At 38.6% G+C, this 13,875-nt stretch overlaps 1 non-coding gene across 1 annotated transcript; it reads right to left on the bottom strand.

Annotated features, from left to right (window-relative positions):
* Positions 1-11,808: 11,808 nt before the first annotated feature.
* Positions 11,809-11,882, bottom strand: TRNAS-GGA (transfer RNA serine (anticodon GGA)). Its single transcript has one exon. It is a non-coding gene; the product is annotated as a tRNA-Ser (tRNA).
* Positions 11,883-13,875: the final 1,993 nt, after the last annotated feature.

Below are 13,875 nucleotides of genomic sequence, written 5' to 3'. Positions count from 1 at the left end.
TTCCGTGGCCGAAATAGTGTCATCTTAATGTATGGGCCCACACGGGCACATTCCGGGGGGGCCTCGTGAAAATGAAATCTGTATCAAATTTTCGAGAGTGAGCATGTGAATTTGTATAGGCTTCTAGCCAGGCGGGGTGGAGGGGATCAGAAAAACCAATTTTCTCTGGACCCACGGTGCTCTTAAGACACGGTCGTGTGCTGAAACGAATAGTCTACAATGCGTAATCTTTTCAATGTATGATGTACGTATATTTTCCTTCTAATTCGTTTTTATAGCGGAGATATAATACAGTACAGGATAACAATTATTTATATTATAATAATAATTATATCATCTTCGCTATAAGTATTTTTATTCATTTTCCCGGGTGCTCTCTCTTTGCAATTTCTTTCTTTCTTTTCTTTAGTAGCGCTGTAATACAATTCTCAAGTTGAGTCCTACTCGAGACCGATTCGAGTATCCCCGTGTGAGAGGAGGCCCTAAAATCTCATTTGAAAAGATGAAGAAACATTTTAACCCTTTCAGACACCGAGCACTCATTTTTTGGAATTCATAAAATGTCTTGACATCTTTGATACTCACAAAATGCACTAAAAACGCAAATGTTAGCAAATCTTTATTTTTTTTTCTTCAAATTTGCATGTTTTCCCCCCCCCCCGAAGAATTAATTCACTTCGTTCAATTTTTTTTCAGCCGAGATGATGCAGAGTAAATTCATCTTCAAATACAATATTTTCAAGAATTCCACTGCTAAATTTTATGCAATAAATCACACTTTTCCTGCAGGCACTTTCTCCTTGAAGCCATATTAGAAAAAATAAATAAATAAACACCTTGAATGTTCAACTTTAAGTGCTGCCCTATGATGACAGCCTCCAAAGTCCATATTCACTATATTTTTAACTCAAAAAGTGCTCAATCTATTTAGTCAGGGCCTAACCTCCTGAGATAAAAAAAAAAAAAAAAAAAAAAAAAAACATACATTACAGTGAGAAAAAACAACTCAATTTATTCATGTGCGAGCAAAGCCCTAGGACCAGATGATATCTATCCCAGGGTCCTCAGGGAATGTGCTAATGAATTGTTGAGGGCCAGTCGCGCAGATTTACAGGAGTAGTGTTGCTGAGGGTATCGTTCCAAGGGATTGGAAAATTGCTAATGTTGTTCCGATATTTAAAAAGGGTAGTAGAGAGTCTGTGTCCAATTATCGTCCAGTGAGTTTGACGAGCACCATCTCGAAAATTTTCGGGATTATTATCAAAAAGCAATTGGTGAAGTGGCTAGACGAGAATAGTGTATTGTCGGATAATCAGCATGAGTTAAGGAAGGAGAAGTCACGTGTGTAACTAACCTCCTTTGCTTCTATGATCTCGTGACTACGGCTTTGGGTGATGGCAAAAATGTAGATGTTGTTTACGTTGATTTCCAACATGGTAAACTCTTGAAGCGTTTACACGGGATTGGGGACAACTTGCTGAATTGGATAGAATCGTGGTTGAGAGATAGGTCACAACGGGTTATGGCAAATGGGGAATTCTCTGATTCGACAGGCGTCACTAGTGGAGTTCACTAGCAGCTTGAATTATGCAAACAACAAGCATGCCCCCCCCCCCCGCTCTATCTCTTGTGGGATGCAAGCAGGCTACCGTACGGCTTGGCCATGCTGGGGAAAAAAATGTCCCGCTAGACTCACCAAGACCACGGGCCGAACGGCTTGAGATATGATCGAAGTGTTCAAAATTTTCAACGGTATTAATGGGACGGACCATGATTTATTAATTCGCCGTCAATCAACTGCTTTTACAAGGGGATCACCAGTATAGTTTGGTAAGGGACAATTCTAGGTTATGGTGTCGCAGGGAATTTTCTCCTCTAATAGGGTTGTTAATAAATTGAATAGCTTACCCTCGGGGGTGAGTAAATTCTGACACGTTTAAAAAGAAATACGATAAACATGTTGGGGTAAATCGCTATCCATAGTTAGAATAAGACAACCATAAGTATTCTTTATGGGCATTGTATAATATTTTATGATGTATATATATTGTTTGTAATTGCATTTTTTATTGTGTTGCTATATTTTTTAAATATATGACATCCGTATTTGTAACGGGCATCTTTTTCTCAGCCATCTCGTTGGGCATTCCGCCTGTTGTAGCGCTATATTTCTGTATTTTCTTTGATATTTTTTCATTTTTCCCCTATGGAAATCCTATGTATATGATAATCCTATGATTGTATCGTGCTCGATGTTTTCTGATGGATTGTTTCCACAGAATGTATATAATAGTGCATAGCTAATTAGTGCAAATTAGCGTGTATTTAATCTTTTTTCGTTGGTTTACATATTTTATTTCATTTTTCTCTTAGTTAATCCTGATTGTACTGTATGTATCCTCAATGTCTTCTGATGGATTGTTTCCATAGAATGTACATAATTTTTTCATTTATTGAATAACTAGAAGATGCTCTACGACACGACCCAGCCTCTTAGGAGGTGAAGAGAGGAAGTTGTCTTGCACAGCAGCCCTGGGCGTGAGCGGTCATCAATTAATCAATCAATCTGTATTTGTAGCACCAGGGTCTGAAAGGGATAAAGAAAACAACTACACTCATGTCCATAAATTGAGGATAATGCCAGCGCCGGCAAATAAAGGTTCAGAAACAAAACAAACGTTGCTTATTCATAAAGCCCATTTATTAAACAAAAGATAAAGAACAAAAACGATGGTGTATGTATGATACCATTCATAAAAACTACGATTTTTGCTCCCTGGAGCAATTGTAAAAAATATCTCCTTTACAAAAACTTACTATTACATGGTTGGTATGATTGTTAATACATTGTATGTCTCCCATGCGATGAAATACAATCCGTACAACGCCTAGGCATGCTGAGTATCAAATTATCGATCTGATCTTGGGGAAGATCACTCCACTCAGTAAGCAATGCTCTCCGAAGTTCCTGTACACATGTAGGAGGTGGTTGACGGGCTGCAACTCGTCGGCCAAGCATGTCCCACACACGCTCTATCGGATTCAAGTGAGGTGAGAAGGCTGGCCATTCCATACGGGTTATATCCTCAGATTCAAGGCATTCGTTTACGATGTTTGCTCGGTGAGGACGGGCGTTGTCATCCATAAACGCAAATTCTGCGCCCATGGCACCCCTAAACAAACGTACATGTTGTTCCAGAATGATGTCCCGATAAATTTGGGCTTTCATGGTTCCGGTTTGAACATGCAGATCTGTTCTGGAACCCAGTATAATTCCACCCCAAACGAGCAATGCTGCACCACCGTAACGGTGTCGTTCAATGATGTTGTTTTGGTGGTAACGGGTACCTGGTGTTCTCCATATGAAAGACCGACATGAATCAGACTGCAAGCTAAACCTGGACTCGTCGGAAAACATCACACAAACCCACTGTGACGATGTCCACATTGCATGTTCTCTACTCCAGGCTAATCGCTACCGACAGTGAGTTGCCGTGAGTGGAACACATCTGACAGGCCTGCGAGCATATAGACCAATATCTCCCAAACGTCTGTACACACGGTTTGCCTTGAAACTGTGGTACCCGTGGCTGCAGATAGCTGACGAGACAGGTCGGATGCTGTGCTCCGTCTGCTTCTTTTGGCAGTTACTGCCAAATACCGGTCTTCATTCGGCGTTGTAACTCGGGGGCGACCTGTACTGTAACGTCTACTGATATTTCCGTTATCTTGGAATCGTTGCCAAAGCCTAGAGATGACACTTTTGGCAATTCCAAGTTCCTCGGATACTTCCATCTGAGTACGCCCACATTCCAGGCGGCCGATAATTCTACCACGTAAAAAATCATCCACATACGTCCTCTGTGTCATAACTATTCACTTATGGCACTGAACGCCTTACAGAACTCTTGTGAACAATTTTACTTCATTGCCACCATTCCTTATATACCCCCCTCTTACACTCTCGTCATTGTGACGTACTATCGGCATCATCTGGTGGCTTCCTGAAATTTGCATATCATTCTTGCAGATGTGTGTGATAATTCTACAGGTGAAATTTTTACTTTAGATTTCGATTTCCGTGTGATTCTGAATTATCCTTAATTTATGGACATGAGTGTAATTCGATAATTTGTAACTTTTTAAGTTCATGCATTAAAATGCTTCTATAACTTAAATTCGAAACTCTTTTCCAGAATAATTCGATGAGTTGATAATTGTGAAGTAATGAAATTATATATAACTTTTTGTTTAAATTCGCTAGTTGGTCTTTCAATATAAAATTTCGAATCCATTAACTTTTCCAAATGACAGTTTATATTTCTAATCAAGTATCTCTTTCTGGAAATAAATCACTTCGGAAGTATCCGTGTTCAAGTAAATTCTCATTCCAAAGTAAACCACTCGCCACGACTCCTTTCGGCTATTACAAGACCTCGAACTACTTTGTGATTAATTCCAGAGCTCTATCCTGGCCGATAGGTAATTCTCACCACCAATAAGATTACACAGGAGCGGCTACACCACACACAAATGAGTGTTACCAGGCCCAGGATCGTGACCAACGTTGAAGGAGTATAAAGAGTGTGGAGATGGAGGACGGGACTCCCTCATACTTGTGAGGAAAAGGAATCCTGTCCCGGATTCCAATCACGATCCCAGGATTCTCTTTCTCTCTTCAAAAGAACAGGCCGAGTAAATGAACTTGTACCGAGAGTAACACGAGCGACTCGAATGCGCGTATTTGCATTCGTTGCCGTTCGTCTATTCAAACCACTAATGAATACTTTCCACTATCACTAATTCGACGGATAGCGATTCATGTGCTAATATTGTCTTCTTTTTTCGTTTGTAGATGTCCTGGGGGAAAAAAAAGCTAGTGGCATTGTTCGGTCTCTCGGAGACATGATACGAGTTCTCGAGGTGGCACCAGGGATAAGAACCAGACAATACTCGAATTAGTTGTTGGACAGTAAAATCAGACATTCTGCCACACAAAGGAACTACTCGACGTCAGAAAGAGAAGTCGACAGTGAAAGGAATTTTTCTGTGTTGAAAGACATTTGCAAGTGCCTACAATTGCGAGAACCGAAACGCTTTCGATGTCCGTGGAGCAGAAACATAAGTACGGAAATAAGCATTGTTATAATTTTAGGAATTCGTGAACCATCCAATGAAAGAACTCCGTCTAAACAATGAGAACTAAGCTCAACTTAATTTTCTTCCTCTTAATTGTTAATCAATTCTTTTGCACATGGTAAAACACACTGATTTGAGCTACAATGAGCCCCGCTTAATCGGAAAAAGGATGAACTGATACCCCGTTTGAACGGATAAAATCCTCCAGAACCAAAATTTCTCCCATAGAGACAATGTTAAGGTTCCCGCTTAATATGATAATCTTAACCAACTGTGAACCCTCACAGTGGCAATCTCGAGATAACTCGTCTTCTTGAAACCCCCTCATTTCGGCAACCCCTATCTTATATAGCTTTGCCTCATAACATGTTTTCCTTTCCCCCGTCCTGTCAATCAACCGCCAGTGACCGGAGTCAGCTTTTGTTCAAAATCTGATTACGGAAGGTGGGACAGAAAGGATGTTATTTTTTTCTTTCCCTTGGAGGTAGTTATGCAGTCGACGCTCGTTATAACGACTCCCTTCGTTCCTTCGAAAACGTACGTTATATTGGAAAGGTCGTTATGTCGAAAGTGAAACAATTATGATAGTCGTTCTATGAAAACGTTTGGGACTTACCCACCGGTCGTTTTAATGCAATGGTCGCTATAACGTGGGATATCGCTGCAACGAGCGTCGACTGTACTTTTATGCGTGCAGTATAAATAACAGAAAACCGTAGTTTTTTTTCCTTCTTCCTTGTTTTTTTATTATTATATTTGTTATTTTGTGTTAAGGGGTTAATCGGATATTACGCTTTAAACGCCAACTGTTAATACCTCATCAACCACTATGCACATAATGTTTTTATGGGCATCTTTTCTCAACCACATCGTTGAGCATTTGGCCTGTTGTGGCGTTGTATTTGTATTTGTTTTTATTGAATTAAAGATTTAATATTAATTGAAAATATGTTACTAGGTTCAGATAAATACATTCAAGAGTAGGTACTGGCCTCCAAGTATTCAAGTTGTCTTCAATGCGTTCATTTAATTATTTTATTTTTTGTTCCCTGTTGAGCCAATAGGAAGCGCCAACTCTCCTAATAAAAAATAGAAATATTAGGTATTGTGCCATTGTATATATATATAGGGTTACCAACCACCTTCCTGTCTGATATAATTTCAAGCGTCCTCCTTCGTTTCTGCTTTTTTGTCCTCCTTTTTAGGTTTCTGGAAGTATTTTCCATTTTTTCCGGGGAAATTTTCGTTTCTCCACTTTGAAATACACATTTCTTTTCGTGCTTTTTTCACTCACGCATTCGCCGATAGCCGTCGAAATTCCCAGAATTTTTTCTGTTACTGCTTTTTCTTAACGATTCTGTTTTCGAGTTGGGAAAAATTATTGTTGTGGCCGGTGATATTGATCGGAATAGTAGCGCCATCTATCGAGAAAATTGTCATGAGTGAAGTATTCGGATCTGGTAACCCTAATTAAGGAATTTGGAAGACGCTTTCATAATATGCATTGAAAAGACCTTTTGACTACCTACCTATCTTTCAGATTGATAGCAATAACTTGTGGGGGAAAATGAGTCTGGTTCAACCTTAACGTCAAAATATGTCAAAAAGAAAAAACTTTCGACCAAAAAAAATTGATAACACAAATCATAATCGATAACACAAAAACAGGATTTTTCCCATGTCATGATATTGCTCCGTTCCGTACTTAGCGTAAGTGATAACAGTACCCAAATGATAACATTATCTTTTATTCTAGTAAGCTGTGTCTTCTGTGTATCCATAAATTTCAATTATTCTTCCGGCAGTATTTCAACATAAACCTGCCAAGAAATTGAGTGCTCACGAATACAACTACCTAGGAATAATAATACAAGATGTGATCTATATAAAATAGAACTTCACACAATGACAAAAAATAAATGAGAAAAATAAGAATTTATGCAGCAATTTTGTGTAGACTTAGCGATACAGTAGTTTTCTGAAAGATCTATTTTATGCTTCGATATACTCAATAATAACATACGGAATTCTCTTCCTTGGGAGGTGCATATCAAACAAATATATAAAAACTAGATACTATAATATATAACAAAATAAGATGTAATATAAGTATAACAAAATAAGATCCCACAAATAACAAACACCACAGTAAACAACAATACAACAAACATAATGCCCTAGCTACAAGACAAAACTGCATTCATAGACTAATATATCATTCATTTTTAAAAAATAAATGGCTAGAAAAGAAGCAAAATAGAGGCTCGTCTAGATTAAATAATGTATATCAAGTGCCAAAAGCAAAATGAAACGTTATTCCAAAAGAATTATGGATATACCGCTCTCTCCGCTACAAAAATAATGAATCTATACCATGCAATCAATCATTCAAATAATGACATAAGAACCAATAACACACACAACATCTTTTATATTCCATAAAGCACCAGTCTCGATTCTATAGTATAACAATAATATTACAGCACAATATAACAACTCATCTGTATGCACTATATTTTCTTTGTTTCAGTAATACAAAAATATATATATATATATATATACTTTATGAAAAGAAACCTAGACAATCACCAACCAAGACAAGCAATTACCAAGACAGGCAATCACAAAGACTAAGACAAGCAATTACCAAGACAGGCAATCACAAAGACTAAGACAAGCAATTACCAAGACAGGCAATCACAAAGACTAAGACAAGCAATTACCAAGACATGCAATCACAAAGACTAAGACAAGCAATCACCAAGACCAAGACAAGCAATCGCCAAGACCAAGACAAGCAATCACCAAAACCAAGACAAACAATCGCCAAGACCAGTAATCACCAAGACAAGCAATCACCAAGACAAGCAATCACCAAGACAAGCAATCACCAAGACAAGCAATCACCCAGACAAGCAATCACCAAGACCAAGACAAGCAATCACCAAGACCAAGACAAGCAATCACCAAGACCAAGACAAGCAAGCAATCACCAAGACCAAGACAAGCAATCACCAAGACCAAGACAAGCAATCACCAAGACCAAGACAAGCAATCACCAAGACCAAGACAAGCAATCACCAAGACCAAGACAAGCAATCACCAAGACCAAGACAAGCAATCACCAAGACAAGCAGTCTCCAAGACCAGCAATGACCAAGACAAGCAGTCTCCAAGACCAGCAATGACCAAGACAAGCAATTATCAATACAATCAATCACCAAGACAAGCAATTACCAATACAAGCAATCACCAAGACAAGCAATTACCAATACAAGCAATCACCAAGACAAGCAATTACCAATACAAGCAATCACCAAGACAAGCAATTACCAATACAAGCAATCACCAAGACAAGCAATTACCAATACAAGCAATCACCAAGACCAATACAAGCAATCACCAAGACCAAGACAAGCAATCACCAAGACCAAGACAAGCAATCACCAAGACCAAGACAAGCAATCACCAAGACCAAGACAAGCAATCACCAAGACCAAGACAAGCAATCACCAAGACAAGCAGTCTCCAAGACCAGCAATCACCAAGACAAGCAGTCTCCAAGACCAGCAATGACCAAGACAAGCAGTCTCCAAGACCAGCAATGACCAAGACAAGCAGTCTCCAAGACCAGCAATGACCAAGACAAGCAATTATCAATACAATCAATCACCAAGACAAGCAATTACCAATACAAGCAATCACCAAGACAAGCAATTACCAATACAAGCAATCACCAAGACAAGCAATTACCAATACAAGCAATCACCAAGACAAGCAATTACCAATACAAGCAATCACCAAGACAAGCAATTACCAATACAAGCAATCACCAAGACAAGCAATTACCAATACAAGCAATCACCCAGACAAGCAATTACCAATACAAGCAATCGTCAAGATCAAGACAAGCAATCACCAAGATCAAGACAAGCAATCACCAAGTCCAAGACAAGCAATCACCAAGACCAAGACAAGCAAGTACCAAGACAAACCTTACGCAATTATCAATTTGTACCGACCACAAATGATTAAGGCTTTTGCTGAACTAATATCACTAAGCAACCATTATAGACCTGCTAGAAGGACGTTCAAGTCCCTTGAGGTCAATAGTGTGTGTATTATATGTTTGTATATTTTACTGCTAAAGCCTGAAATTGTCAAATTCGCGACGGGGCCGGTGATCCCGGGCCAAAGTCCGATAACAAAAAACATGATTCGGGATAATCGTCAAGTTGGCGTACTTTTCGTGATAATTATATCCACGTTAGTTATGAGAACCCATCATTACCGCATGCGGTAATAATTTTTTTTCGCCAAAATTTGGCAGAAAAAACTGTTTGTATAATTATTTTTATAGCTTTTTTCTCTCAAATTTTACTTTTTTTCTTTCGTCACAAGGTGCTAATCCAATGCAACTGCTCTGTATAGACATGTGTCACACGTTGACGATTAAAAAAATGGATTTGCCTCCTACCGGGCCGTCTTAGGTTAGTACATCGAGCTTTGGCCAGAGATCTCCAGTTACTTCGTAAAATGGCTGGTCAAAGTCCGGATCATTTCTGCGATTCATCTTTTGGCAAAAATTCTTGGCCAATTCACGAAGTGGCCGGCCCTGACGTGAATTGGCCGCACTTCGGGATTTGGCAGTAACATGTATATGTACGAAGGTTTTTAATAGTTGGCTGATGCGAAGATGTATTTTTTGAAAGAGAGAAAACTCAACTGCCCCGCGGGGAATCGAACCCACGTCCTTTCATTTTCCGGGTGAGCGTCGTAGACTACAGAGGCAACCAAATATCTCAATCTTTCCTTGGAGCTCGTATGCACTGAACGGGACCGTATATATGAACGATCGGACGCAATTCCGTGTTACTGCCATATACATATACAAACAAATATATATATATATATGTTACTGTCAAAGCCCGAAGTTGGGTCAATTCGCGAATCGGCCGAGAGTTTTGACCAAAGTCCAATTTTTAGAAATGATTCGAGCTTTGGCCGGACAATCCGCGAGGTGGCCGCAGATCCCTGGCCAGAGCTCGATGTGCTCATGTAAGACGATCCGCTAGGTGCCAAATCCATCTTTTTCATCGTCAATGTGTCATAGTACAATGCGGCTACATATAGTAGCTGCATTGGAATAGCTCCATGAGAGAGGAAAAAAAGAGAAGTTTGAGAGACAAAACTACAAAAATAACAATATAAACAGTTTTCTGTCAAATTTTGAAGGAAAAAAATGATTACCACATCATAATATGATGGATTGCCATACGTAACGTGGCAATAATTATCACGACAAAATACGCAAACTTGACGATGATCCCGAATCATGTCTTTTGTTATCGGACTCTGGCCAGGGATCCCCGACCACTTCGCAAACTCGCTGACCAAACCCAATCAATTGACTTGACCAATGTCCCAATTTCGGGCTTTGGCAGTAACATTTATATGTTTGCATGTCTGTAATCTTCGTATTTGTGCAACTGAAAAAACTTCTCGTATACGCATTGGTATATTTTAATACATAGGAAACAAAGCTGAGACATTTATATACTAATATTTCGAGAAAAGAAGAACAAATACGAAACATTCGTATGCGAAGGACTTTCAGAGACACATCTGCAAAATAACACGTGGCACTCGAACTCCACATCCATGAAATCCCCCTTTTAAAACAAATATAGTGAAAATAAAATCGAAAAGAGAAGTTTATGTAAAGAAAATGAATTCTTTACTTTTCAAATCTCGGCTCTTTGACATTTTCTTCATTCCCAGCAATACGTCGTCCTGGACTTTTTCCCAAGAAGAGAAACTGGAGAATAAGAAGCGGAAAAATGGAGACACGTTTCCCAAATACGAAAAACTAGAGTGTGTTCACATTTTTTTTTTTATTTTCTTTCGGTAGCAAGTGTCGAAGAATCCGAGTGAATCGAATTCAAGCAAGTGAATGAATGCATCTCACACGCGTCTTTGCTTAAACTGGAATAAATATCCTGAAAAAGTTTCCCCCTATTTCTCTTCTCACTCACTTCAAGAGCTATTTTTCAACGTAAACGTTCTTTTAAATGATTTCTCTCTACGATGGAATTTCGAATACGTTGGAAATGCCATTTCAGAGAAGAAAAAAAAATCAAAAAATAATTTTTTATTTCATTTTTCAGTGAATAACCAAGGGAGTGGTTTATCGAGCGATTGAGTGACCGTATGAGTGAAACCGTGAATGAGTGAATGGCCGGGTAAGAGAACGATAGAGCTAGACCGTAGTTACCCAAACTTTTCATTTTCCATCTCGCCCCCTTCAGAAATTTTTTTCTATCCACGTCCCCATCTCAAGTGATCGTATATTAAATTCGTAGCTTCTATCGCCCTCTGGACCATTCCATCACCCACCAGGGGGCGATATTGCCCACTTTGAGAAACACTGAGCTAGACAGTGACCGAATGACCGTAGTGCCCCAATATACGGGAAAGAAATTAGCACACTCGGCTGTTATCTCATCAACCGTCCGTCATAGAGGTATAATTTTTTTAATTTAAAAAAAAATGCTCAGAAGACGTTCAAAAACCACCCTGTACCAGTTTTGAGAATGAAAATACAGTGTGCGAAGGTTTTTAATAGTTGGCTGATGCGAAAATATATTCAGGAAAGAGAGAAAATTCAACTGCCCTTGGGGGGAATCGAACCCACGTCCTTTCACTTTCCGGGTGAAGGCCCTGGACCACTAGACTACAAAGGCAACGAATATCTCAATCTTTCCTATTAAGTCGGATAAGTCGCCATCTGGTAGCAGTGTCGGCAATTGTGAGCTTTGGCCTGAGTTAGATCCAACCGTCCATGTACGGTCCCGTTCAGGGGCCGTTCAAGTATTACGTAAGCAAATTTTCAGCCATTTTTGAACCCCCCACCCCCACTTGTCAGCAATATTTCGTCATCAGCTCTGCCCCTCTGGATCCCAACTCATATTTTCATAAACGGTAGTTGATGACGTAAGCATTATCCAACACCCCCCCCCCTTGTCATCAAAAGTCAGCAAATCGGAAACCCCCCTCTCCCCCCCCCCATCGATGATGACGTAATACTTGAATGGCCCCGCAGTGCACACGAGCACCAAGGAAAGATCGCGATATTCCTTGCCTCTGTAGTTTAGTGCGTTCACCCGGAAAGTGAAAGGACGTGGGTTCGATTCCCCGCAAGGGCAGTTGAATTTTCTCTATCTCTTAAACACATCTTCACATCAGCCAGCTGTTAAAAACCCTCGTATGGATAGCGGTGAGTGCAAAAATTACGAAACAATGAATTACGTTGCGAGAGTTTTCGTTTTCATTTTTTTTTCCAGTGTCGTATTTTTTATTTGTCCAAATGATAGGTTCACAAATCTAAATTTTCGTTAAAAAATAGAGAAAAGTTTAAGTTTTAGAGTGGAAAAATCGTCAAAATAAATTTCAAAAAATTCACACTCATATCAACAGATTCGGATGTAAAAGTACAAACATATCATAAAATTCTTTAAATTTTGATCCATAACCTGAATCATTACTTGTTGAATGTACTGTGAAAATAACAAAACATTTCATTCATACAATTTTCGCGCGCAGACACACAATCGTGTTTTGCGTATTACACGAATTTTGTCCAAAATTTGACATAAAAATGACTTTTTCATAAAAAATGACATGGGTAGTCCAAAGTTTATTAGTGTTTTCAAAATTTTTGAGACTTCTTTTAAAAAATCAAAAAAAAAATGTTTATTAAATTTCACTCTATCGTACCTTTTCATAAAAAAATAAATGCTAAGAAAGATAAGTCGGGTACCTTAATATTTAATATCAACAATGAGACAAATAGATCCAGATACCATCACGCGGCGCTGAATTTCAACTCACAAATACATTTTAATATTTTTTATTCGCACCTCACACACTTAATCCGAGAAATACGGAATGAAAAATTCCCAATGCTTCATGTATTTAATTTGACGCTATACCTCAAGTTGTATTTCCATATTGCTTCCTTTGAAAATTCATTCCCCCCGCGCCCCCACACCAAACTGTTTGTCTTCGAGTGAGATTTTCTAATACATTTGGGAAATCAATATCCGTCGATTCGAAATTTACTGTTTGGGGGGGGGGGGGAAACACTCCAGAACATTTCTGTATGAGAATCAATGAGGAAAAAAGTTATTTCAGATCAATTTTATTTATTTCTTTACGGAGTCATTTCCTCTTTAGTTTTTTTTTCTTTTCGACGTAAATATCAGTGGGAAAATTAGATTTCGACTTCAGAAAATGAAATTTCGGTAGAAATCAGGAAAAATAAAATTCCCATCGCATGAAGAAATTAAAATTACGTTACAAAGACGAACATTTCTTTTTGAAAGAGAAACTTTTCAATTCACCTCAAGCCTATTCCTTTCGATATGTTTTCTCACGTAACTATATGTATTAATATTGTGTTGCTTTTTTGTAAAGGTCTCAAAGTATTATCTTCGGTAATTCATATGCAAGATTTCATTTCAATTCTACTTTTCGAAATCACTTTTTTGATAGGGCAAGGATTGTGAATGTATTTCCACATTTTTGTTGCGAGTTATCCCTGGAAGAACATTCTTTTCAAAACATTTTTGACTTCAATAGTCTATTCATTCAATTTCTTTTTTCCAGCGAAACCTCATTTGTGTACCATATGAGTACCTCATTTTTAACGGTTTTTAATGGTTCTTTTTTTTCAAG

This window comes from Pholcus phalangioides, unplaced genomic scaffold (genome assembly GCF_987345545.1).
Source record: "Pholcus phalangioides strain wild (caught in Gottingen) unplaced genomic scaffold, Ppha-v1.0 ptg000016l_1, whole genome shotgun sequence".
Taxonomy (NCBI): Eukaryota; Metazoa; Arthropoda; class Arachnida; order Araneae; family Pholcidae; genus Pholcus; species Pholcus phalangioides.
The sequence above is the reverse complement of the archived record's forward strand: the minus strand, read 5'-3'. Positions and strand labels throughout refer to the sequence as shown.